At 56.5% G+C, this 23247-nt stretch overlaps 1 protein-coding gene across 1 annotated transcript in view; it reads left to right on the forward strand.

Moving 5' to 3' along the window:
- Nucleotides 1-404: 404 nt before the first annotated feature.
- Nucleotides 405-23247, forward strand: part of EPN2 (epsin 2) — a 64226-nt gene continuing 41383 nt past the window's right edge. Inside the window, exon 1 of the mRNA XM_067021664.1 lies at nt 405-545. The gene's annotated coding sequence lies outside the window, so the exon portion shown is untranslated. The remainder of the gene's footprint in view (nt 546-23247) is intronic.

The following is a 23247-nucleotide window of genomic DNA, read 5'->3' on the forward strand; positions in this document are numbered from 1 at the left end:
GGTGGTTTGGGGTCGTTGGGACGCGTGTGTGGGGTTTGGGGGTTATTTATAGAGTATTAGGGCATAGGCTGTGGGACGTGGTGGGAGGGCTGGGTAGTCTGCGTGGGGTCGTGGGTACCCGGATGGAGGCCCTGCGGTCAGGGAACGAGGGGTCTGGGCGGGCTGGGCCGGGGTTGGATGCCCCGCGCGGGGCCAGAGGGCACGGGGAGTGGCCTGGGCTGGACGGAGGGGCGGGGCCTCAGGAGCGCGAGGCGGGGCTTGGGCTGAGCGGAGGGGCGGGACCTCGGGAACACGGGGCGGAGCCTTGGCTGGGCAGAGCGGAGGGGCCTCGGGAGCGCGGGGCGGGGCCTGGACTGGCGGAGGGGCGGGGCCGGCGGGCGCGCGCACGCAGTCGGCGCGCCCCCTCCCGGCCGCCATGTTGGCTGGTGTGTGGGTGTCAAACGGAGCTGGAAACGCCGGCGGCTCCGCTGGGTACTCTCGCTCCCGCCTCCCCAACGCTACTGGCGGCTGCAGCCGCGCATCCGGGTCGGCCCGGAGGAGCGCAGGTGAGCTGGGGCCACGGGGCTCGGGGGCCGGAGCGGGCCCAGGGCGCGGACCCTGCCCCTTCCCGGGCGGTCGCTCCCAGAGCGCTGCCCCTCAGCCGTCCCCCAGAGCATGCACCCTCGCAGCTCCAGCCGGGTCTCCACCTCAGGCGGGACCCCTTTTTACCCGCCTCACGAGTTGGAGCACGGCCGCCTCCCCATCTGGATCCCTCATTCCGCTGCAGGGACCCCCCCCCCCCGCATTTCCCCTCGGCGAGCTCTTCCTTTCATATTCTCGGAGCCTGGGGATCCCCCTCCTCCCACCCGAGATCCGGGAGCCCCTCCAGGCCTCACCGTCTACCTTTAAGCCTAGAACAACCCCGCGCCTCCTCCCCGGGGCACTTTGCTCCCCTCCCCGGGCCAGGCGGCCCTTCCCTCCGGGAGTCGGGGGAGGGATCCCCCGTCTGGGATGCCGGCCGTCCCTCTCTGGGCTGCCGTGGGTCCCCTCCCTTCCCCAGGGACCAGGTTCTCCCTCCCCGCCCCCGCCCCACAGCCCAGCGGGGACGGGGGCGGCGGAGCCAGGCTCCAGCTGCCTTTTGTTACGCGTGGGATGGCAGAGACCCCGCCCGGCGATTCTGCTGGCCTGGTCGGGTGGGTGAGTGGGTGCGCGGGGCCGCGTCTTCCAGGAGACCCTTCCTCTCTCTCCCCGTGGGGCGGCTCCCCAGGAGCCCAGCGCCTTGGGAGAGGCCGGCCCTTCCCAGAGGAGTCCGTGCCAACAGATTTTTGTTTGCGATCGGAGTTGGTCCGGTGGCTTGGCGGGGGGGCGGGGGAGGTGCAGCTCGCTCCCCCAGAAACCCCGGCAGGGGCCTGTGGAAACCCATTCCTCCGCCCAGGGGCTCCGTCTGGGGCCCTTCACTGTTTTGCTGCCCTGCGGACGCATCTGAGTCTGTGCTGGAAGGAGGATGGGGCTTAACCATCGTGAGGGTTCAGATGGGGGAAACTGAGGCCCAGAGAGATTGGCCCAAGGTCGCAAAGCGATACAGTGTCAGTGCCAGAACTCGATGCTCGGGTTCCAGGGCTCTCTCCGGGATGTTTCAGGATTTTTTTAAAAGAGATGTGCAGGGTTATCCCCGTCCTCTTTTCAACGTTCACGTAAGAAAAGGGACAGGGAAAGATGAGAAGTGTGAGTTCTTCCTTTCCACCTCCAGGAAATGCCCTGGAACAGGAGGTTAAAATGATTGAAGGTGAATTTTAGTTTTTAATTGTCCATGCGCTCCCCCAGTTATGTAGGATAATGAAGATTTGGCAGAAAACTTGTGTTTCTTGTATAGCTCTAGATATGGATGGTAGGTGCTGACCAATCGTATACCCAATCCCACACAGCAGTGATTGAATTTGCACTGATAATTAAGTGTTCATCTGTATTTAAATGAACATCCAGAGGACCTGCAGGTTTCTGAATGGTACTTGTTCCAGCGATTGTGTTTGGGACAGGTGATTGTGTTGGAGAAGTTGCCAAGATCTTCTCATATTTATCTGTATTTTTTTTTTAATATCTGTATTTTTATTTTACATTTTTAAAGCTTATTTGCTTCTTGAGGTTTTTAAAAAAAATTTATTTAATTTTGGCTGCATTGGGTGTTCATTGCTGCGGCGAGCGGGGGCTACTCTTCTTGCGGTGCGTGGGCTTCTCATGGTGGTGGCTTCTCATTGCAAAGCACAGGCTCTAGGCACGTGGGCTTCAGTAGTTGTGGCATGTGGGCTCAGTAGTTGTGGCTCGTGAGCTCTAGAGCGCAGGCTCAGTAGTTGCGGCTCACGGGCTTAGTTGCTCTGCGGCATGTGGGATCTTCCGGGACCGGGGCAGGAACCCGCGCCCCCTGCATCGGCAGGCGGACTTTCAACCGCTGCGCCCCCAGGGAAGCCCCCATTGTCACACTCTTGTGAAGCATGTTAAAGTTTTCAAAGCTTTCTGAGAGCTGTTCTCACTGTTCTCCAGAACCTTCCTGTTGGATTGGTGGGGTGTGGGTGAATGTGGCTGTTGACATTTTATGGCATGAGGACCCGTTGACCCTGAGCCTTGGAGAAATCAAAGGGCTTGGATTTGGGGGAGTGAAGTCGGGGAGGATATGAGGAATTATCTAGTCCTACTCCCCCATTTGTCTGCTGGGCTTTCCACTCAAGCATTCTGTTTAAACAGATCTTCTGCCCAGCCTTCGCCAGCCAGCTCCACCAGTGTCTGTCTGGGCCCCTCCAGCTCTGCTCCCTGAGCCTCACCACCCCAGGCATTCTTTTGGAGCACTTAGCACGCTGTCTGTGTATCTGGGGCTCTTGTGACACCGTGACGTCTTTGAGACTGGTGATCACCCTGCCTTTCCTTCCCCAGCACCAGCTCAGTCTCTGGTGCGTGGCAGGCACTCGCTGAAGATGTGAGGTGTGTAAGGAGTCCTGGGGGCGGGCGGGGAACACGCTTACCCGTCCCTGCTGCAGCCTCCATTGTGCTGTCTTGCTCTTGCACAAACTGCTGCTGTTGGTCCAGCAGGCCTATGTCAGTCACGTGGGTATTATCTCCCTTCTACAGGTGAGGAAACCGAGGCCCAGCAGCATAAGTCCTGTGCTCGAGGTCACCCAGCCCACAGCTGGTGGGGCTGGGATTCACACAGGTCTGTTGGATCCCCAAATATCATGATACCTGTTACCTCATCTGAGAAACTGAGTACTGGGGTGAAGAGACTCTCTCTAAGCCCAGCTGTGAGTTGGAGGAGGACGGAGTGCTGTGGGGTGGCCTGATTAAGATTGCGGAGGTGGGAGAGAACAGGTTTTGCTCTCGTCAGATGCATTGTGAAATGACTCTTTATCCCCACCTGTTGAGTTTTTGAAAATTGACAAGCTTTCTGATAAGTTTGTCGATGGAATTTTCTTTGGTCTCGGTTAGCTTGTTCCAGGTGTCTAAAAATAGTAGCTTAGAAAAACAAACACGGCGAAGTGAGTGTCTGTGGAGCTGAGAGGGCGGGTTGGGCAGCATCTGTCCACGCGCTGTTTGACCACACCTGGCTTCAGGTTTTTGAGGTCTTGAAATACAAAGCTGTTTGAGCAGACTTTGTCGTTGCTGTTGAACATAATTTCATTTTGTCTTTACATCCACGTGTAACACAGGGATTGTCACCCATCCATGAAAGGAAAAACTGAGGCCCAGAGAGGTTAGGGAACCTTTGAGGAACTGGCCCAGTCAGGAGTCAAAGTCAGGTCTGTGTGGTTACCAAACCTGGGTCCCTGCTACCCCACCAGCCCCTGCAGGAAGCAGTGATGATGAGGACTCATTTAAAGTGTAGGATAAGTTTGTGATCCGAAAGTCGTCAAGTTTATTTAGAAGGTTGGGAGTTGTGAATGAGATGGCTGTCTTTTTCCTAACTTTAGGATCTGTGAAGGTACTGAGGTTCGAATATCAAGAGTTTCGTGGACCGCTTGATCGAGGCAAAATTTAGGGTTTGGTTTTAAAAATTGGCCTGGCTCCTTTGAAGCAGATCTGTGCCACTGTTAGAATCCCCCCTCACGTGCATGGGATTCCTTCTGGTGACTCAGCCCCGGCCCACCCAGGTGCTGGAGCTGCTCTGGCCTTCCTGTTGGTCCTGGTCTGGGCGGAATGCGCCAGCCCTTAGAGACAGAGAGGGTCGCTTCTTGCTCTCTCTGGTCAAAGCAGTGGTAGAAATTGGGGCGCAGAGGTCAGTGGAGGGACCCGTGTCCCCGTCATGGCGCCCAGCTAACAAGTGGGGCGGGGAGAAGCAGGCTCGCCCTGCGGTGTGGCTGACCCTCCAGGGCTGGTGCAGGATGTGGATGTAAAAGCGTCTATAATTCATCACTTCTGAGCCGGCTTCGTCCCGCCTCTCACTCCCCCCCCCCCCCCCCTTAAGGAAGTGTCACCGTCACATCTCGGTGGCTCTGTAGCTGAGGACGCCGAATGGTACAGATAGTTTGGCTACAAAGGCCATGTGACAGGTAGCCTTGGAATCAGATGTGGGCACAGACTGGCCTCCTGGCTGGATGGCTTCGGGCACTTTAATCACTGAGCTTTGGTTTCCTTGTTTCTAAAGAGGGCCAATAATAACCACTTTGCAGATAGACTAATGGTCTTTCTCAGACGCTGGTGCACGTCGGCATTGCTCAGAGCGCTGGCCCCTCCCCCGGAGTTTCTGATTCAGCGGGTCTGGAGTGAGGCCCGAAAATGGGCATTTTCAGCCAGTTACCGGGTGTTACTGATGCCGCTGGTTCTGGGGCCAGATTTGGGAACCGTGGCCCCGAGGACAGAGTGAGAAGGCGCGTGGGAGCCTTCGACGGCCGGCTGTGCCGAGGCTCCCCGACAGCGGCCCCCTTCTGCCGCCGGGGTGCTTCTGTACGTCGCTCAGGTGACGCCATGGCCCTTGGGGAGGGAATTTGGTTTTCTCAAAGCCGTGTCTTCACTTGTTCTTATGTGATTGTAATTGGTCTCTGGTCACAGGTGTGGTGACCCTGTGGGTTAGCTGGGATGTTTTCCTTCGCGAAGGGAACGTAAGATGTCAGTGCCCTTCAAAGAGGCCGTAAATCCAGTATCCTGTTTGAAAAGCCGGCTCTTCATTCCCACACCTCAAGCGGGACGTTCACTGTCAAGGCCTTTTAGAAATGCAGCTGGGAAAGGGCAGAGGGTGTGGCGCTGGGCACGGAGCAGACTCCCACGGGGCCACTGGGGCGGCCACTGGTGCTAACGGAAGTCACTTCTCCCTCCGACAATTCCGAGTGATTTCATATTCTTTGGTGTTTAGAGTTTGGAAAAAAAAATCAGTTTCCTCCAGTAGGTAATTATCAGCTTGTCCGTCAAAACCAAACACCTGGGTGTGTGTGAGCCCCGATGGTCTTTGAGTGTCTCCTTTTATGCCCAGTAGTTAATTTAATTTTCATTGTGATCCTCCAAGGCCTGTCACCACTGCTCTTTTTGCCTGTGCAAAAACTAAGTCTCAGAGAGGTTCAGCAGCCTGCCTTAGGCCACACAGCCAGTCAGTGCCCCAGCTGGCAATTGCCGCCACCAGCGTCAGATTGAAAACCACACTATTTCCGTGGCCTCGGCCCGCAGCCGCGTCAGGTGCTCCCACTACTTCACTGCACTCTCACAGCAACCCCGCAGGCGTTTCGCAGGGGAGCAGAGCTGGGGTCAGGCTTGTTCACATGCACCCACCCAGTGTCCGGCAGGACCTGAATTCGGTGCCATGCATGCCTGAGTTTGGAGCTCAGGAAGCTGTTTCTATGGCAACACCTCCCCTCCGTGCCCAGGGCTGCAGAAGTCAGTTCTAAGACCCAAAGCTGCCTGGGTGTGTAGAGCACGGCCCTGGGGGAGCCCCAGCTGGGCTTGCGGGAGGAAGTCTTTGTGGCTGGTAAGGGTTTCTGTGTTTGCAAAGCCGTGTTAAAATCATTGCCCAAATTGCTTTGAGAGAAGGGGCTCTTTCTTTTTACTCTAATTGTGAAGCTCTGCACATTTGTTCTGTAAACATGACACATGGGAATTTAGGACTAAAAAAATGGTCTGGTAATGCTGTTGTTAAAATGTGATCAAATTCATGCTGAAGAACTCGATAGTTTTAAAACGTTATGTATAAATAAAAATATGAAGTATCTCCTTCCTCAGCAGGCAGTTAATGCATGACTTCTAGCAAATGGGTCATTTTTCTGGTCGTACCATGGGTGACGAGGCTAGGGTGTGATCACTTTCCCAAGCTTTGAAAATGGCCTGCAGCTCCCAAGTCAAGGGGTGATAGACAGCTATGTGTCAGGACCTGCCCTGCACTCTTGGGAGGCCGGGGAGGTTTGGACTCGAATTTGTTGTTCTGTAAACTCTTTAAGACTCTGCGGTGACTAAATCATGAGAGTGAAAGTTGCTATCCAGAGTCTGTCCCCTTCTCTGTGTCCCCCTCCCGCAAAGTCATGGCAGTAAAGGGATACTGGCGGGCTGAGAAGTCACATTTTTATTTGAAAGTACGTCCTCCCTGAGTGCCCATTTGATACCCAGAGCTGTCATGGGGGTGTAACGAGTGTACTTTGGATCCAAAACTTTGGGAAATGGATGGTCAGAGAAATAATTTGGGGGCCACTTTATGAGAGGCGGTTGTTTGATGTAGAAGTGTGGGCATCAAATCAAGGGCAGTTCCTTGACAATAGGGCCGACATTTGAGACCAGCGTCAGCCTTGGGGTATGCGGCACGCAGTCTCCGGGGTCAGAGTGCTGGGTGTTCGAGAGGTGCCCTGGCTCTCGCCACTCGAACGCAGTCTAACTGAGAAGACAGTTAACGTTAGTGAGACAGAAGCTGGGGGTTTGTTGAGTTGTGATTTTGATTCTTGGTCAGGAAATTGGGAATGGAGAAAAGTCTGGAAGAGTCAGGGAGAAGGTCGGATTGAAGCTGGACCTGGCAGGACAGGGAGCTGCGTCCAGGAGAAGAAGGCAGAGGCCGCGGGTGTGGGTGGGTGCCTGGCAGGGGCGGGGGGGGGGGCGGCGCAGGCTCCGGAAGCAGCTCTGCTGGGCCAATGCCTGCTGAGAGCGGCGGGCACCGAGGCGGCCAGGCGGCCACAGCCTTGGGACTGGGGGGTGCGGCAGTAGGGACCCGAGCGAGGGGGCCTCCGGCGGGGCCTGCCATGTGGCATAGCTCCTGTGGGTGAGCTGGAAGCCAGGCTGGCTTCCTGGGGCTGGATGGGCCCCAGCCCCGCAGCCAGCCCCGGGGTGTGTGTCAGAGCGAGTGGGGGAGGCAAGGACCTCGGGGCCTCCCTGCTGGCCGGGAAGGTGGATGCGATTCATATCCTTGGCTGCACCTGCAGATCGCATGGCCTGGAAAGCTTTTTCAAAATGCCTGTGATGGGGCCCCACCCCAGAGCGTGGAGTGGGAGCCAGTCGTTTTTTAGAAGTGCTTCAGCTGATTCTGATGCTTTGTGTGGGCTGAGAGGCTGAACTGTGTGCTCGGGGAGCTTCTGGGAGTGTCAGGGATTAGGAGGTGGGAGGAGTCTGGAGGAGAGCAGGAGGCCTTTGCGGTCATGAGGTGTGGGGTGCTGGGGCCTGAGCTGCTGGGCAGGGGAGGGCAGGGGGCAGGCTAGGTGGGATGTGCCAGGGGAGGATGGGAGTGAAGACCCGCGGGCCGCCTGCCTTTGAGCCCCCTTGGGAAGGTGGGGCTGGGTTAGCAGAGTGTCAACAAGGTGAGGGCAGGAGCAGAGACTGCGGGCCCCCACCAGTCTGGTGACCTCCTTCAGCCTGGCTCCTCGCCACGTCTGTGGAGCAGGCGCCACCGGTCCTTAGCTGCCCGGTCCAGCCTGGGAGCCAGGTTCCTTCCTGCACCCCTGGTTGTAATGACTGCAGCAGACACTCCTTGTAAAATGTAAGACTGCGTTGCTTTAAAGTAACTACAGGAAAGGTAGTTGTAATTTAGGGCTCCTAATTTAGATAGATTCACTTTATTGATTAAAGATCAGAAGTGAGGTTTTACCTGGTGTATTTAACACATACCACAATATCATCATTTATGGTATTTCCAGAAAAGATTAGTTTACAGTCCAGTTCATTCAGTCTTTATTCAATGTTTATTGAACACATACATGTTATGCACTACAGGTTGGGAATACATACAAGATGTAAGTTCCTGGGAGGGATAAATTAGGAGTTTGGGAGTAATATATACACACGACTGTATATAAAATAAATAACCAACAAGGACCTACTTTGTAGCACAGGAAACTATACTCAATATTTTGTAATAACCTGTAAGGGAAAATAATCTGAAAAAGTACACACACACACACACACACACACACACACACACACACCTGAATCACTGTGCTGTCCCCCTGAAACTAACGCGATATTGTAAATCAACTCTACTTCAATTTTTAAAAAAAGTAAGTTCCTGCCTTCCATGTAGCTGATGGTCTGCAGAGAGTGGCTCCTGACGTGGCACAAGCAGCGTCAGCCCCAAGAGAGAGACGTTTAGAAAGCGGCGTCAGACGCTGCGAGGGCACCTGGGTGTCAGAGAGGAAATGGTACATAGTCGAGTCCTGGAAGAAGAGCCGGAGCTCTGGGGGACAGAGGGCCCCAGGCGGCGGGAGTGGGCTGGGAGCCCGCCGTGCTGCTCACGCGGTCTTGGCAGTGAGCGGCTGGGCCCCGCGAGCTCAGAGCGGCTCCGCTCTGTCCGCACCTGGGGGGCTGAAAGGGCTCCTGCGACAAGAGGCCCTCTGTGGTTGGAGGCCGGCGAAGGGGATGGCATTGCTGTGGTGCCGGGGCGGGCCGGGGACCCGAAACGTCCGCACTCCTTTCTTGGGCCGCAGCAGGTGGGGTTGGAGAGGGTTCTCAGCCACCCCACCTGTACCGGAGGCTGCTTCCTCAGGTCCCGGGGCGGGGGGCGGGGGGATGGCCGAGGCAGCTCCCTCTCGCGTGGTGAGGGGTCCCCCGGGGAAAGGCCTCCTGACAGCCAAGCTGCTCTGTTTCCCGGAAACCGCTGGAGACCTTTGTGACCAGACTGTGAAGGTGAGGGAGCCCGGCCGTACCTTGGGGTGCGTGTGAGAGGCTGCTGTGTGTCAGGTGCCCGATCCCGCCCACCGGTGCTTTCTGTCGGGGTCGTACCGTGCCTCTTGCTGAAAATTAAACTTGGTGGCTCTGTTGGTTTCCCGTGGCTGCTGTGACAAACGACCGCACGCGCAGTGGCTTAAAGCAACACGGTTGTATGCGTCAGAAGTCCCCACGGCTCTGAGGGGCTAAGGGCACGGCGCGGGCAGGGCTGGCTGCTTCTGGAGGCTCTGGGGGAGCCCCGTCCCCGGCCTTTTCCGGCGCCCGAGCCGCCCACCGCCTGCGGCTTGTGCTCCCTTCTCTCTTCAAAGCCCGCAGCAGCCAGGCCCGTCCCTCGCACACCGCCCCACTCGGACACGGGCTCTTCTGCCTCCCACTTGTACTTTAAGGTCCCCTGAGGTTTCACGGAGCCCCTGGACCATACAGGACGCTCCCCCTGCCGTCAGCTGATTAGAAACCTTAACCGCCCCTGCTCCTGTAACTGCCCTTTGCCGCGTAACTGGATCAGGACTGGGCGTCTTTGGGGGCCATTACTCTGTCTACCCCGACGCTAACGTGAAAATCAGGAGATCTTACATAGCAGTCCAGACTTGCGGCTTCGTTGACAAATCAGAGCGCTTGGCAGCCGGGGGCCTGCACTGTTGCCTGGCAACACTGGGTCAGTGCCAGGGTCGGCGCCAGCTCTGGATGGGGTTGCGTTCGCCAGCTCTTCGCAGCCCCCACCGCTCCCGTGGTGCCCACTCGTCTCCCTTCGTTGCGTGGGCCCTGCTCTGGGGACCCAAGGCCTCACACAGAGTCCCGTCCTGGCAGGCCCGTGCTCAGGGTGGTGGAGCTTCCTACCTTCCTCTGCCGTGTCCCCTTCCTTGTCCCTGCGAGGCTCCCCTCCCCCACCTCCACACCCTGTCCCCTCCTCTGCCCGGCACACACCCCCCTCCCTCCTCTCCACGCCCCCCGCCACCCCGGCTCTACGGTCCAGGGCATCTCTGGTGCTATTTTAGGCGGTATTGTTTGTGCCGTAACTCCTCGTCTCCTGTCCCCGGCTTTTCTGGCACCCAACGCTGGTACATGCTGGTGTCTTCCATCCTATCTCTTGCATTGGCGTTTGTGAAAAGCAAGTCTTACCAGTGCACCTTCAGAGCCGTATCCATCGAGTCAGGACGACACAGCGGCATTTAGTTGAACATCTGCTGTGTGCCACGTGCTTTCCCAGACACTGGGGATCCGACGGGGGATGAGGTGGAGGGGGAGATACCTGCCTTGCCTCCGCTGCAGACCTCGTTCTAGAAGAGGGAGGAGGAGAGACAAGTATCAGCCTCCTCCTGCATCTCGGGAGGGAGGTCTGGCAGCGCGCTGCTCCCCGGGCCCTGGCCTGGAGGCGAGCTCCGGCTGCAGCGCTGCGAGGTGCTGGGGCTCTGGCAAAGGCATTCAGTGAAAGCTTCCCGTGTTTGCGGGCGTCGCCTGGACCCCAGCTGACAGCTGAATCGGGGCAGGCAGTTCGGAGGCCCAGATGGCGTGTGGGGTGGCGTGTGAAGGACCGGAACGGACGCCTCCGCGTGCTGCTGCCCAGTGGTCTGACCTGGGGCTCTGGTTGTTTTCGGGGAGCCCTTTGCGTGGCCTCCTGTGGCCACGTGACCCCGTGCTGTGGGGCCCAGGTGGAGGGTGCTGGCCGGGTTGAGCCCCTGGGGCTTGACAGCTTAGGGGCACCTGGTTCTTTTGTCTATGCAGAATATGATCCAGCAGGTCAGAGCTCTTTGGAAATTTGCTTGAAAACAAAGCAAGGCTTACTGTTATGGAGGATTTCCAACTTATAGGAATAGAGGAGTTCCGTGAACCCCCATCACTCAGCTTTGACTGTTTTAGTCTAGGCTCTTCCCCCTCTCTGCTGCCCCCAGATTATTTCAAAGCAACTCCCAGACTTGCCTTCATTGATAAGTGCCTCCACGTGTATCGCTCACAGGTGTGGACTCTTTGGAAACTTATTTTTATGTGAGGACTGACCAGCAGCCATCCTAATTCTCATGTTCTTGCTCTGTGAGTTTGAAGCTGTTTTTTTCAGTTGTAGTGTAACGATCATCTTTATACAAAATCTTGACGTGGGTTGAATTTTATTAGCACTTCTGTTAAGCCAAAACAATGAGAATTTTGCTATTTTCGTTTTTTTTTTTTTTTTTTGTAGAATACATATAACATAAAATTTACCGTGGTAACCATTTTAAAGTGTAAAAACTCAGCAGTACTTAATTTGACATGGGGTGAGGTGGTGTGTGGATCGAAAAGAAAATGTCATCTATGAGGGGCAGGAGGGTGACTTACTCTTGACTCGGTTTGATTTTCACGCACACGTTTAAAGGAGCTCCCTGCTGAGCGTGACACACGGATCGGGGAAGCGCACCGCGCGCAGCGTCGTGCTCGGGGCGCCCAGACCCGCGTGGCCTCGAGGCCCGCTCAGCAGGCTGCCGTCCGAGGACAGGCCCTGCCCCTCCCGACCTGAGTGGCCACAGCCGCGGGTCTGGGGGTCGACGGTGGCCTCTCTGAGCTCGGTGGTGAGGGGAGTGCTGGGCAGGTGTGGCACTCGCCCCCCGAGGGACGGGGACAGACTGGGTGTTCTCACGGGAGCCACTGGCGCGGGGGTCGGCGCCTCTCCTCGTGTTCCTCAGTGAGATGGTCAGAGTCGGAGCCCTTGCGTCTTCGTGACCACATGCTGAGCTCAGGATGGCTGCCTACGTTCCTGGCGGTCGGCTGGACAGTTCATTGATTCGGTAGCATGGTGTATACGTGGGCGCTGATTCCTGGTAGGAGGTGATTTCCGGCGAGGAGTCGGTGGGCAGCCCAGCTGCGGAGTGTGGGTCAAGGGCTGATGTGTTGGGTGCACAGGGACCCTTGGCCACGTCATAGGTGGTTCCGGTCCTGGTGTTGGGAGCACGCCTTCTTCTCCTTTTGCCATAGAATGTAGTTCTAGAAACGACCCAGTGTATAAGGAGAGCATTTAAAACACGGTCTTCGCAACGAATCTGATCCCACCTGTGCGTCAGAGGGGCACTCTCCCTGCTTTAAAGAGAAACAAGAAATTATGAAAGAAAATACATTCTTTCTTGATTTAAAAAATATACTTTATTGGCAAAAGAAAAGAATAAAGTAAGTAGCACAAGAAATCACTATCTAACCTGACTGCAAGGTGTTAAGTAGGTTTTAACATTTGAAGGAATAGAAACAAATGTTTCTTTAAACAAACCAAACCAAACCTTTTATTATTTCTTCCCCCTCCCTCCAAAAAAACCCAGGTTTTTTTCATCTAGTTCTTTTAACTTTGAACAAAAATCTTGGAAGCTTTTTTTCCTCTTTACCATCTGATTATGAGTAGTTTCCAAAGACTAAAGTGAGCTCTACCGGAATAGACGATACAGTACAGGGTTCCCCAGCGGGGTGTCTCTTCCGTACCACGTCTCAGGAGGAATGTTTAGGGCGCCTGTTTTAATGGTCATGGAAGAAAATTTGGAAAGTTCGTATAAGTAGAAAGGACCAAACTAGAACAGCCTTGTCACTGTGATCGCTATTAATATTTTGGTTTATTTTCTCTGAGTCGCTCTTTGTTTAGTGCCCAGGGGTCTCTGTGGCCTGTGTGACCGTCACGGGGCGGCACAGAGCTTACCCTCGAATGGCCACGCTGGGAAGAGGCCAGCTGCCCCCCGTGGTTTGTCCCCTCCTCCCCTGCTGTGGGTGGTGGGGTCTGGAGGGCGGGAGGGAGAGGCTGTGGGGAACGAGGGGCGTATTCAGCAGTCGGATGTTGGGGGGAGGAGGGCACCCTGACGGGGAGGGGGGGAGGGATGGGGTGTGTAGGCGCGGCCGCCTGGTGGGGAGGAGGGCTTCAGGGCTGGACAGAGGAGCCCAACACAGGCCGGGCCGCTGCTCTCTGGGCCCAGGTTCCCCTTTATGATGTAGATCAGAGAGTGGGACTGTGTGACATCCAGGGCCGGGCTGCCGGGTGCTGTGTCTTCGAGAGCAGCTTCCGGGCCTCGTCGTTCTGGTGTTTCTGAAGGAACCTGCTCGTGCGTCTCCTCTCGGGAGTCTCCAGGACAGAAGACGGGCCAGTTCCTCAGGAGTGTGTTTGCCAGAGGCTCCCGGGCTCCCGCTGCTGCAGTCCGGGCTGTGTGTCCGCGGGTCACTTCAGGGTGACCCGGGACAGGTCAGTGCTGAGTGAGTTCCCTCTGGGGCCCGTGGCGTGGATGCAGCCGGTGCGCAGCCAGAGGCCCCGTGAGCCGCTCTGCCGCGCTGGGGAGAGGTCCCCACTTCCCTGCCCGCCTGGCTGGTCACAGAGTCACCGCAGGAAGGCCTCCCGCCACGCGGGGGCCAGCGTAGCGCCGGGGGAGGGGGGGCCGGCGCACTTGACTCACGGCCGCGTGCATCGACCTGAGCTCTGCGCCGCTCTGGCAGCCGGCGGGTGGTGGAGAAACCCTTGCAGCTGAAACTTAAGGGCCGCTGCAAGGCAAGAAAAAGAAAATTGGTTTCAGACTAGGAAGAGGGAAACAGATACTGTCTTCTTTAAGAAAACCACTTCTTTAGCACCCTGCTTCTGAATCAAGCTCTCAGAAATGAGATTTAAAGGAAAAAAACCTGCCCCGCGTGGCTCACAGAATGTAATCTGGAGTTGGTCACCCTAAGGTGTCTCTCCTCGCAGGAGGTGACGGGGGGGAGCACAGCCCCCATTGGTGTGGTGTCTTCTGAGCACCAGGTCACTTCAGAGGGGAGTTCCCAGACCAGAGCTGTCGTCCTCTGAGGGCCTCTCCCTACCCCTGCGGCTCTGTGTCTCTCTCACTTTCACTGAGGCCGAGGGAGGGCCCGTGGGAGGGTGCAGTTCTGTCGCTGGCCTCCAGGGCCGACCCCGAGCGCCCCTCTCTGCGCCCGCGGGCTGCGGTCAGAGCTGTCCTGCTGGGAGCGGGCTCTGCCCGCACGCCGCCCCTGCCTGGCCCCGAGGCTCCTGCCCGGGGCGCCATCCGTGTCCACGCGAGCACTTTGCAGCCAGGGGCCGCATCTGGCGGCGCCCGGCAGGGGGCAGGTGTGGAGGACACAGGCGCCGCACGTGGTCGTGGGCGAGGCCAGACTGGGCCACGCGGGGGAGAGTGGGGAGAAGGACCGTTCCAAGCAGCCGGACGGGGGGGAGCGGGTCGCGTGGGCTTGTGGACGCTGAGGGCGGGAAGGGAGAGACGCGAGCCTGTGGGCCCTCCAGCTGCCCCGGCTGGCGGTGGAGGGCTGACAGCTCACGGAGGGGTGGGGGGGACGCAGCCCGGCTGGTGCCTGCGCTGGTGCTGTCCCAGCGCGGGCCAAGGGACCTGTGGCTAAATGAGGATGGGACTTATTTTTCTTAAATATATGCGCTTTTGAATAGGGGGTACGTCCACAGAGCTGTGAACTGAGAAGGTGTTAAAGTACGTTCTGAGCAATCCTACCCTTTACCCCTGACCTCCCCTGCCCCACCCACTTCTCCCTAACAGCACCCCCTTTTAGTACCTGAATAGCCTTCCAGTGTTTTTTATGCAAATAAAGCAAAAGCAAATTTACATTCTTATTTCTCCCTTTCTGTTAAATCAGAGATGGCACCCTGTACACATTCTACCCCTTGCTCTTTTACTTGCAGCGCAGCCTAGAGGCTTTCCATGTCGCTACGTGGAGAGCCGTGTCCTCTCTGAGCGCAGTGCCGTGATGCTGGCCTCCTGTGCTGTTTTAAATCCCATCCCCCATACGGCAGCTTCCGGCTGTTCCCCACGTGCTGTTACATAACATTCCTGAGAGGATCGATCTTACCTCTGTGTCCTTCCGCATGTAAGCAGGTGGATCTGCAGGTAGCATTCCCCAGGGACAGGGCTGGGTCCGAGAGTAATACACAGTTGTCGTTTTGATAGATTTTGCCAAAGCCGTCCGCGGGGGTTATCACGCCCTGCCCTCCCACTAGCCCGTTTCCCCTCGGCCTCACCAGCAGAAGGTAGAGTCAAACATTTGGATTTTTGCCATCCTGACAGGTGTCAAGAGTATCTCAATGTACTTGTTTTTCTTTTTTGATTTATTTATTTTGATTTATTTATTTTTGGCTGCATTGGGTCTTTGTTGCTGTGCGCAGGCTTTCTCTAGTTGCAGCGAGTGGGGGCTACTCTTCGTTGTGGTGCGCGGGCTTCTCATTGTGGTGGCTTCTCCTGTTGCAGAGCACGGGCTCTAGGCACACGGGCTTCAGTAGTTGTGGCCCGTGGGCTCAGTAGTTGTGGCTCGTGGGCTCTAGAGCGCAGGCTAAGTTAGTTGTGGTACATGGGCTTAGTTGCTCCGTGGCATGTGGGATCTTCCTGGACCAGGACTCGAACCTCTGTCCCCTGCATTGGCAGGTGGATTCTTAACCACTGCGCTGCCAGGGAAGCCCTGGAGGTAGCTTTAATTTGCATTTTTCTGAAATGTGAGCTGATCATTTCATATACTTAGGGACCACTTACATTTTTTTTTGGACAGTTCTTTTCCCATTTTTCTCTTGAGTTATTGGTTGCTTACTTCTCAATTTCTGTGAGTTCTTTATATTTTTGGAAGGTTGGTTCATTGTGTAATGAGCTATAAATATTTTTAAAAATTTTATTATTTATTTATTTGTTTTTGGCTGCCTCGGGTCTTAGTTGCGGCATGCGGGATCTTTCATTGCGGCACGCGGGCTCTTCGTTGGGGCGCTTGGGCTTCTCTCTAGCTGTGGCATGCAGGTTTTTCTCTTCTCTAGTTGTGGCACACAGGCTCTAGGGCATGTGGCCTCTGTAGTTGTGGTGCATGGGTTCTTTACCACTGGACCACCAGGGAAGTCCATGTGAATATTTTTTCAGGCTAGGAATTATTCTAATCTAGCCAGATTCTTTTTTTTTTTTTTTTTTTTTCCGCTGTATGCCGGCCTCTCACCGCTGTGGCCTCTCCCGTTGCAGAGCACAGGCTCCGTACACGCAGGCTCAGCGGCCACGGCTCACGGGCCCAGCCGCTCCGCAGCACGTGGGATCTTCCCAGACCGGGGCTCGAACCCGTGTCCCCTGAATTGGCAGGCAGACTCTCAACCACTTCGCCACCAGGGAAGCCCTAGCCAGATTCTTTTTAGTACCCCTCCCCCCATCTCTTCTTAAAGATTCAGACTGTGGCTTGGGGTGGAGTCTGGTCCTATTGGGACAGAACCGTGACCTTGGCTTCCTTCCAGGACTTTAAGTTAATTGGCCACAGACAGGTTTTCAGCATGAGCATACAGTGCTGTGGATGTGTTTGCAACTGTGTGGGCGTGGGCTGTGACAACAGCCAGCCCCTCCTGTGGTAGCAGTGGCCCTCTGGCAGCGGAGGCTGCGTGTCCAGGGTGTGTTTTATAGATACGTGACTTATGTACCACACAATAAGGTTCACTCATTTGAAATATATAGTTCAAAAGCTTTTAGTGTATTTAGCGTCGTGCAACCATCTGTGTCATCTTACTTTAGAATATTTCATCACCCCCAAAGGAAACCCTGTACCCATTAAGCAGTCACCCCCTTCCCCCTCGTCCCCCAGCCTCTGGCCGCTGTCGGTCTCAGCTTGCCTGTTCTGGACGGCTCGTAGAAATGCAGCGGTGTGCGGGCTTGTGTGTGTGCTTCCCTCGGCGTGTTTTCACGCTTCACTGTGTGGACGCAGCTGCCTGCACCTCCTTACGCGTTCAGGCTGCGTGCTGTTCCACTGTACGGATATACCACGTTTTATTATTCTGTTGACCCATTCATCTGTTGAAGGGAAGCTTTCTCCACTTTCTGGCTGTTACGAGCAATGCTGCTGTGAGCTCCGTGGGCACCGTGTCCTTTCTCTTGGGTAGAGACACAGGCCTGCACCACCCCCACGCCGGGGAAGGAACGTGGAGAAGTGCACACTGGCCTCTAAAGTGCTGGACCCAAAGCGACACACGTCACTTCTGCCACATTTTACTGGCCAGGGCTGTGGTTGACCCAGAAGGGGGTGGGGAACGCAGTTCTGTCCAGTTCTGTCCCAGGCCCTGGAAGCTGCGGACTAGAAACGTTTGGTGCACAGAACTAATGACTGCAGAGAGGGGAAGCGGGCATCTGAGACCCAGGGGAAGGATCCTGTCTGGAGGGGTCACCAGCGAGGTGGAGCTCCAGGGTGAGAATTACTTGCCACTGATGGGTCCGCCTTGAAAGCTGGTTGGTGGAGAGACCTCGAGTCTTCCAAGGAGCAGCGTAGAAGTGTGTGGTGGTCTTGGAGAGGACAAGGGCAGCCTCATGGAAGGACCGTTAGGCTCCTGGGCTGAGGACCGGGCTCCCTGAGCTTTCCCGGCAGGCGCTGGGGCTCAGCACGGGGAGCGCAGAGCTCACCCACCCTCGCTTCTCGCCTGTAAAATGCCTCCTTTGCGGGATGTGGCACACAGTGGGCTGTTATGAAAAGCAGCGGTCACCTTGGGTGAGTTTGGCCGCAGCAGTGGAGCCTGAGGTCACTGAGTGATCGGGCCTGGCCTCCCCGGGTCTTGGTCCATCTTCCCTGGGAAGCACGGATGTGCCGAAGGACCGCCCTGTCCTCCCCCTGGTGACCCCGGGCTGGCTGAGGGAGGAGGAGGCTGGTGGCCAGTGAGTATTCTGGGGCAAGTAGACACCTCTCCCCTAAAGTGCATCGTTTTCTGGACAGACCTGTGTATGCGCCATCGTCCGTGGTGGAAGCGCACTCCTTTATTATTATTGTTCTAAACAGAGTAGCACAAAGGCAATGTAAACATTGTTTGAACAAAAGCATTTGGCTGATGGAGATAAAACCGAAAGGAAAATAACTTTAATTTCTTTTTGGCTTTTGTGTTTTGACATTTAAAAGCATACTTCTAATCTTTTAAGAATTTGAAAGAATCATACGGTATGGAAACCGCGGTTTATTTCTGCTTGTTCACTTAGTGTGAAACGGACTCGGCGCCCGCCTTGCCCGACCTCGGCCTCTCCTGGAGGGTGTGGCGCGGGACTGCGGGGCCGAGGAGGGTCCGGCAGAGGCGCGCTGCGGACCCCGTCGGAGGGGCGGAGGGTTCCACCTCCGTCCACGCGGCTTTTTCAGGTCGTCATCTGTGGGGCCTCGAAGGCCGCCACTGCGCCTCCCGGAGGAGGTGACCCCCCGTGACGCTGGGGCCAGCCATCTTTCCGCTCCGGCCAGCTGTTGTTTGTAAACCCCAGCAGTATCGTAGGCCGTGTGTCCTGCTCCGCAGGACGTCTGTGGGTCCTGCACTTGGGCGTCAGGTGAGGGTGGGGAGAGCCGCCAAGATCCGGGGCGGCGTGTGAGCAGGTGGGGTCGAGTCGTTCCTTCCCGCGGCAGATGTGTGCCCGGCTCCGCGCCAGGCCCTGTGAGGCAGCCCAGTGTGCAGACAGTCGGGGCCTCTGTCCCCCGAGAGCCCGCCGTCCAGAGGTCGGGGGAGGAAGGAGGGAGAGGCGGGGGAGGGCCGGAAGCCGGCCGCGGCGGGCGGGGGCGCTCAGGGAAGGGGAGGTGGTGGCGCCGGGCTCAGTGTCCTGCCGCGGGGGCCGCGGCCTCCACGCAGCAGGCCTGGGCGGGCCGTGCGCTCCCACACAGGGGTGTCTGGGCTGTGGGTCGGCGTAACTAGGACGCGTGCAGCTCTCCCAGCCTGAGGCTGGCTTCTTGACACATCCTCTGCACTCCCGGCGTCCCTGTCAGTGACAACGGCTCCCTGAGACCCTCAGCCCTGGCGTCCCTGCACTGGATGGTTCTCCTGTGTCTCTGCCCCGCTCCGGGCCCTTCTTGGACTTCACTGATGGCCACTTGCCTCCTCTTGACGTGTGCCCTCACCCCTGCTCTCCTGGGCGCCTCCAGCGCCCCGCCCACCCTCGGCCCCAGCTGCCCCTGGCCGTCTCCATCCTCCGTGCTTGTCCTGCCAGCACCTCCGGCTACGCTCGTCTGAAACAGAACTACCTTCTCCGCCTCTTTCCTTCTCCTGAAACCGGCGCGCCCTCTGCACCGTGACATCCTGTTAAAGGTGCCTCTGTGTCCCTGCCGTTCCCGCCGGCCTCTGGTGTGGGCGTCCGCGGGCTTCCTGCCGCCCCCGCCCCGCAGTTAGCCTGCGGCGGCTCCATCAGGACTGCAGAAGCCCCGCCTCCGCGGCGCAAACCCACTCCAGTAGCTTTGACTGCAGCAGTGTATCTTAAAATAATTTTAAGTGGTAGCAGTTAAACGTTACTCATCTTAATAGTTTTTTATCTACAAAATGCCATGGTGCCTTCGGCGGTTCCTCAGAAAGTTAAACAGAGAGCTGCCACGTGACCCAGCAGCCCTGCTCCTTGGTATCTGCCCGGGAGAACTGAACACACGCGTCCACACAAAAACTTGTCCGCAGAGTTCACAGCAGCGTTACGCATAACGGCCAAGAAATGGAAACAACCCAGGTGTCCTCCAGCTGACAAGTGGGTAAATAAAATGTGGTCTGTCCATACGATGGAAAATGACTCCTCCATAAAAAAGAATGAAGTGCTGTTGGATAGTGCAGTGTAAATGAACCTTTAAAATATGCTAAGTGAAAGGAGCCAGACACAAAGGCCACATACTGTGTGATTTCATGTATGTGAAATGTCCAGAATAGGTGAATCCACAGAGACAGAAAGCGGGCTGCTGGTTGCCTGCCGGGCTCTGGGTGAAAGGAGTGGGTGGTGACATGCAGGGTCTCCTTGGAGGGGCGAGAACGCATACCACGGCCACGGTTTCCAGCACTGTCAGGGTGCTAAATTGAGTGTGAATTGTACACTTTAAAATGGTGAATTTTATCTCTCTAAAAACAAATAGAAATATAAAAACAAAACAATAGAAAAACAACCCCTCTCCCAAATGCCGTAACAGTGATACCTGATTTCATGTAGGTTATTACTTAATGCAGGTATTTGAGTTTAAAAGTAAACTGATTTAGGGACTTCCCTGGCGGTCCAGGTGGTTAGGACCTAGCAGTTTTACTGCCTAGGGCCTGGGTTCGATCCCTGGTCCTGGAGCTAAGATCCCACAAGCCGTAAGGAGTAACCCCCCCCCAAAAAAGGAAATTGATTTGAAGAAAAATATTAAGCAAACAATAGTGCAGCTTACAATAAGAATGAAGGAGAGGATTCCTAAGACAGCACCTGGCACTTTGGAGACGCCCTGTGAGTGTTCACCATTATTACTGTTATTGGAGGATTTGGCAGAAGTCTGGAAGCTGAGTGACCGAGGTCGGCAGGTCCGGGTTCCTTAGCGCGCCGAGCGCGGCCCGCAGGCGTCCCCGTGCCCCATCACCATCTCCCTCGTGCCCGGCGGTCCCCTCCCCTCCATCCTCCCGCGGCTCTGCCTTGGTTGCGCGGACGTCCCGACCCAGACGAGGAGCCGGGTCACACGTTTGCTTCCCCGTGAGCATCGGTCTTCAAGCACCGAGTGTGTGAGAAGTGCTTGTTGAGTCTAGCATCAGCTAAACCGTTCGTCTCTCTCTGCGCTGTGATGATGAAGTGATGTTATAAGAGCAAAAGTGTTTTAAAAATACAGGTCAGAGGACACTTGTACACCCGGTGGGGTAGTTCTGTTCCCAGGAACGTGGTCCAGAACACTTGGTGCACGGGTCCCAGGGGACACATGTGCACACACCAACAGTGTTCACGATGGCAAAGAGGTGAACCCGGTCTAGGTGTCCACGGACAGGAGAGTGGGTGGGGAGAGTGTTACACGTGAGCACGGGCAGCTTCCATACAGCAGGGACGCGGATGAGCCGCCCCAGCCCCGCAGCCACATGTGTGGACGAGCCTCAGACACGTAGCACTGACGCCCGAGCAGGTTGTGGCAGTGGTACGACATGTGTGGTAAGATCATTTTCGTTTTTAAAAAGCAAGGGGCAGAGGAACTCAGAACCCGAGCTGTTTGCTGGGGGGTGGGGGAGGGGGGAGGGGCCTGGGTGACAGGGGTGCCTCGTCTGTGCCCCACATGTGGTTGGCGCTTCTGCTTTTGTCTATGCCCAACAGCATGTCACAAACACTTACGAGGACAGAGGAGCGGCAGGAAGAGCTTCGGGCGGGTGCGCCTTTTCTGGGCCGGCCGTGACATTTGAGACCCCGGTGAGTGTTGCAGAGTAACGCCCTGGGCAGGTCTCCAGCAGAGAGGAAGGAGGGAGTTGCACTTTTATTCTGAACCAAAAGAGGAAGCTTACCTTTCATCTCCGAGACCCGGTTTTTCCTGGTGGTGTTTCAGATGACGGCTGTTTTGAAGGAATAATCTGCGTTCTCGGGGTGTTACACCCCGTGTGGCTGATTTAGCAGAAGACAGACACGGTTATAGCCAAAGAGGTACCGTTTCTTAAGGGTGTGAGTTCTGAAAGGCTAATTTTTTAAAAAAAATAAATTTATGTATTTATTTATTTTTGGCTGTGTTGGGTCTTCGTTGCTGCGCGTGGGGTTTCTCTAGTTGCATTAAGCAGGAGCTACTCTTTGTTGAGGTGCGCGGGTTTCTCGTCGCGGTGGCTTCTCTTGTGGAGCACGGGCTCTAGGCATGCGGGCTTCAGTAGTTGTGGCACACGGGCTTCAGTAGTTGTGGCATGCGGGCTCAGTAGTTATGGCACGTGGGCTCAGTTGCTCCGCGGCATGTGGGATCTTCCCGCACCAGGACTAGAACCCGTGACTCCTGCATTGGCAGGTGGATTCTTAACCACTGTGCCACCAGGGAAGTCCTCCAGAAGGGCTAATTTTTAAATCGTTTTGGAGTCTTTGGTACCTGAGGTTCCTACCCTGCCGGATTTCGTCGTGTTGCCCTCTGTGGGACCTGACATGTCCCAGGGTGAAGCTTTCTTGGGAGAGTGTTTAAAGGCCCCCTTCTTTTGTGGGCTATACTGGAAGGAGCTGGGAACGCCAGGGTCCGATCCCGGGACAGCACCACACCACTCAGAACTGGTGTCCGCACGTGGGCGGGGGCTGGGCCCCTTCCAGTTCCAGCATCTTTGCTCCTGCCCGCTTGGTTTGGTGAGCTGGACAGGATGACCTGTGGCCAGCTGAACAGGGGGTAGGAAAACAGTTACTTCTCTGCCATCTTTTGGCCTCTTCAGCACCTAGACAGGAGGGGCCCTTCTAGGGCTCCAGATTCAGTGAGGAGAAATTCATTGTTCTTGTGACTTTGAGCACTGGATTTGTCTGAAGAAGAATAGAGATTAAGAGGGTGGGACCAGGAGCCAGAGCGGTATGGGATCAAATCCTGGTCCTACCACTTGCTGGCCTGTAGCTTAGGCCAGTTACTTAACCTGTCTGTGCCTCGACTTCCTCGCCCAGGAAATGAGGGTAAGAAGAATAATTACTCCCCGTAGACTTCTTACAAGGTTCAGGGAGTAGGTACGCGTGGCGTACAGCGAGGGCTCAGTCAGGATTCTCCAGTTTCTGTTTAGAGAGCCTCTGCTATTTTCGGTTTCCATTCCAAGCCTGTCCTCTTACGATGACTGCTAGTACCGGAGCGTTAGCACGCCTGGGACCTCGCTTGGAAAGGCCGGCCACGCAGGAGAAGAGCTGGAGCCGGAGCCCGCGTTTAAAGGTTGTGCGTGCGGTCAGGCACCCTTTTTCCAGCGCGTTCTCCCTGGGCCCTTGGAGCTTCTGTAGGCCTGTCCCCCTGCCGCGGACGCTGTCTCCAGGCTGTCCTCGGGGGGCTGCTGAGAAGACGCTCAGGGACACGCTCAGCTTGGCACAGCCGACAGCAAGCAGGTGTCTGGACCCGTCACGCCGCGCTGAGCAGTGGCCGCCCTCACTGCGTCCCCTGGCCGCCGGCCACCGCTGGAAAGGCAGGGTGTAGGTCCCTGTGGCTGGACCGGAGACGTCCGTCCTCGCCTCACACGCGGCCCAGGCCGCTGCCCCGGAGCCCAGGCTGGCGGGGCTTCGGGGCCTCCGCTCCCCTCGGGGCGTGCTCGGCACAGGCTTGTCCGTCTCTGTCCTCGGGTCTGGCGCCGTGAACTTTGAACCACGTAGTTTGGTTTTGCACGTTTGGTGAGCAGAGCAGCTGTTCTGCCCCGAGTGACAGAGATCCCAAGGTGTGCACCCTGGTGTCTGAGTGGGGGGGCAGGGGTGCTGTTCTCCCTTCTTTCCTTCTGCGTTCATGCACTCAGCGCACGTCAGAGCGCTCCCGGGGTCGGGCTCCGTCCTCGGCGCCGAGGACGCAGCGGCG

This window comes from Kogia breviceps, chromosome 19 (genome assembly GCF_026419965.1).
Source record: "Kogia breviceps isolate mKogBre1 chromosome 19, mKogBre1 haplotype 1, whole genome shotgun sequence".
Taxonomy (NCBI): Eukaryota; Metazoa; Chordata; class Mammalia; order Artiodactyla; family Physeteridae; genus Kogia; species Kogia breviceps.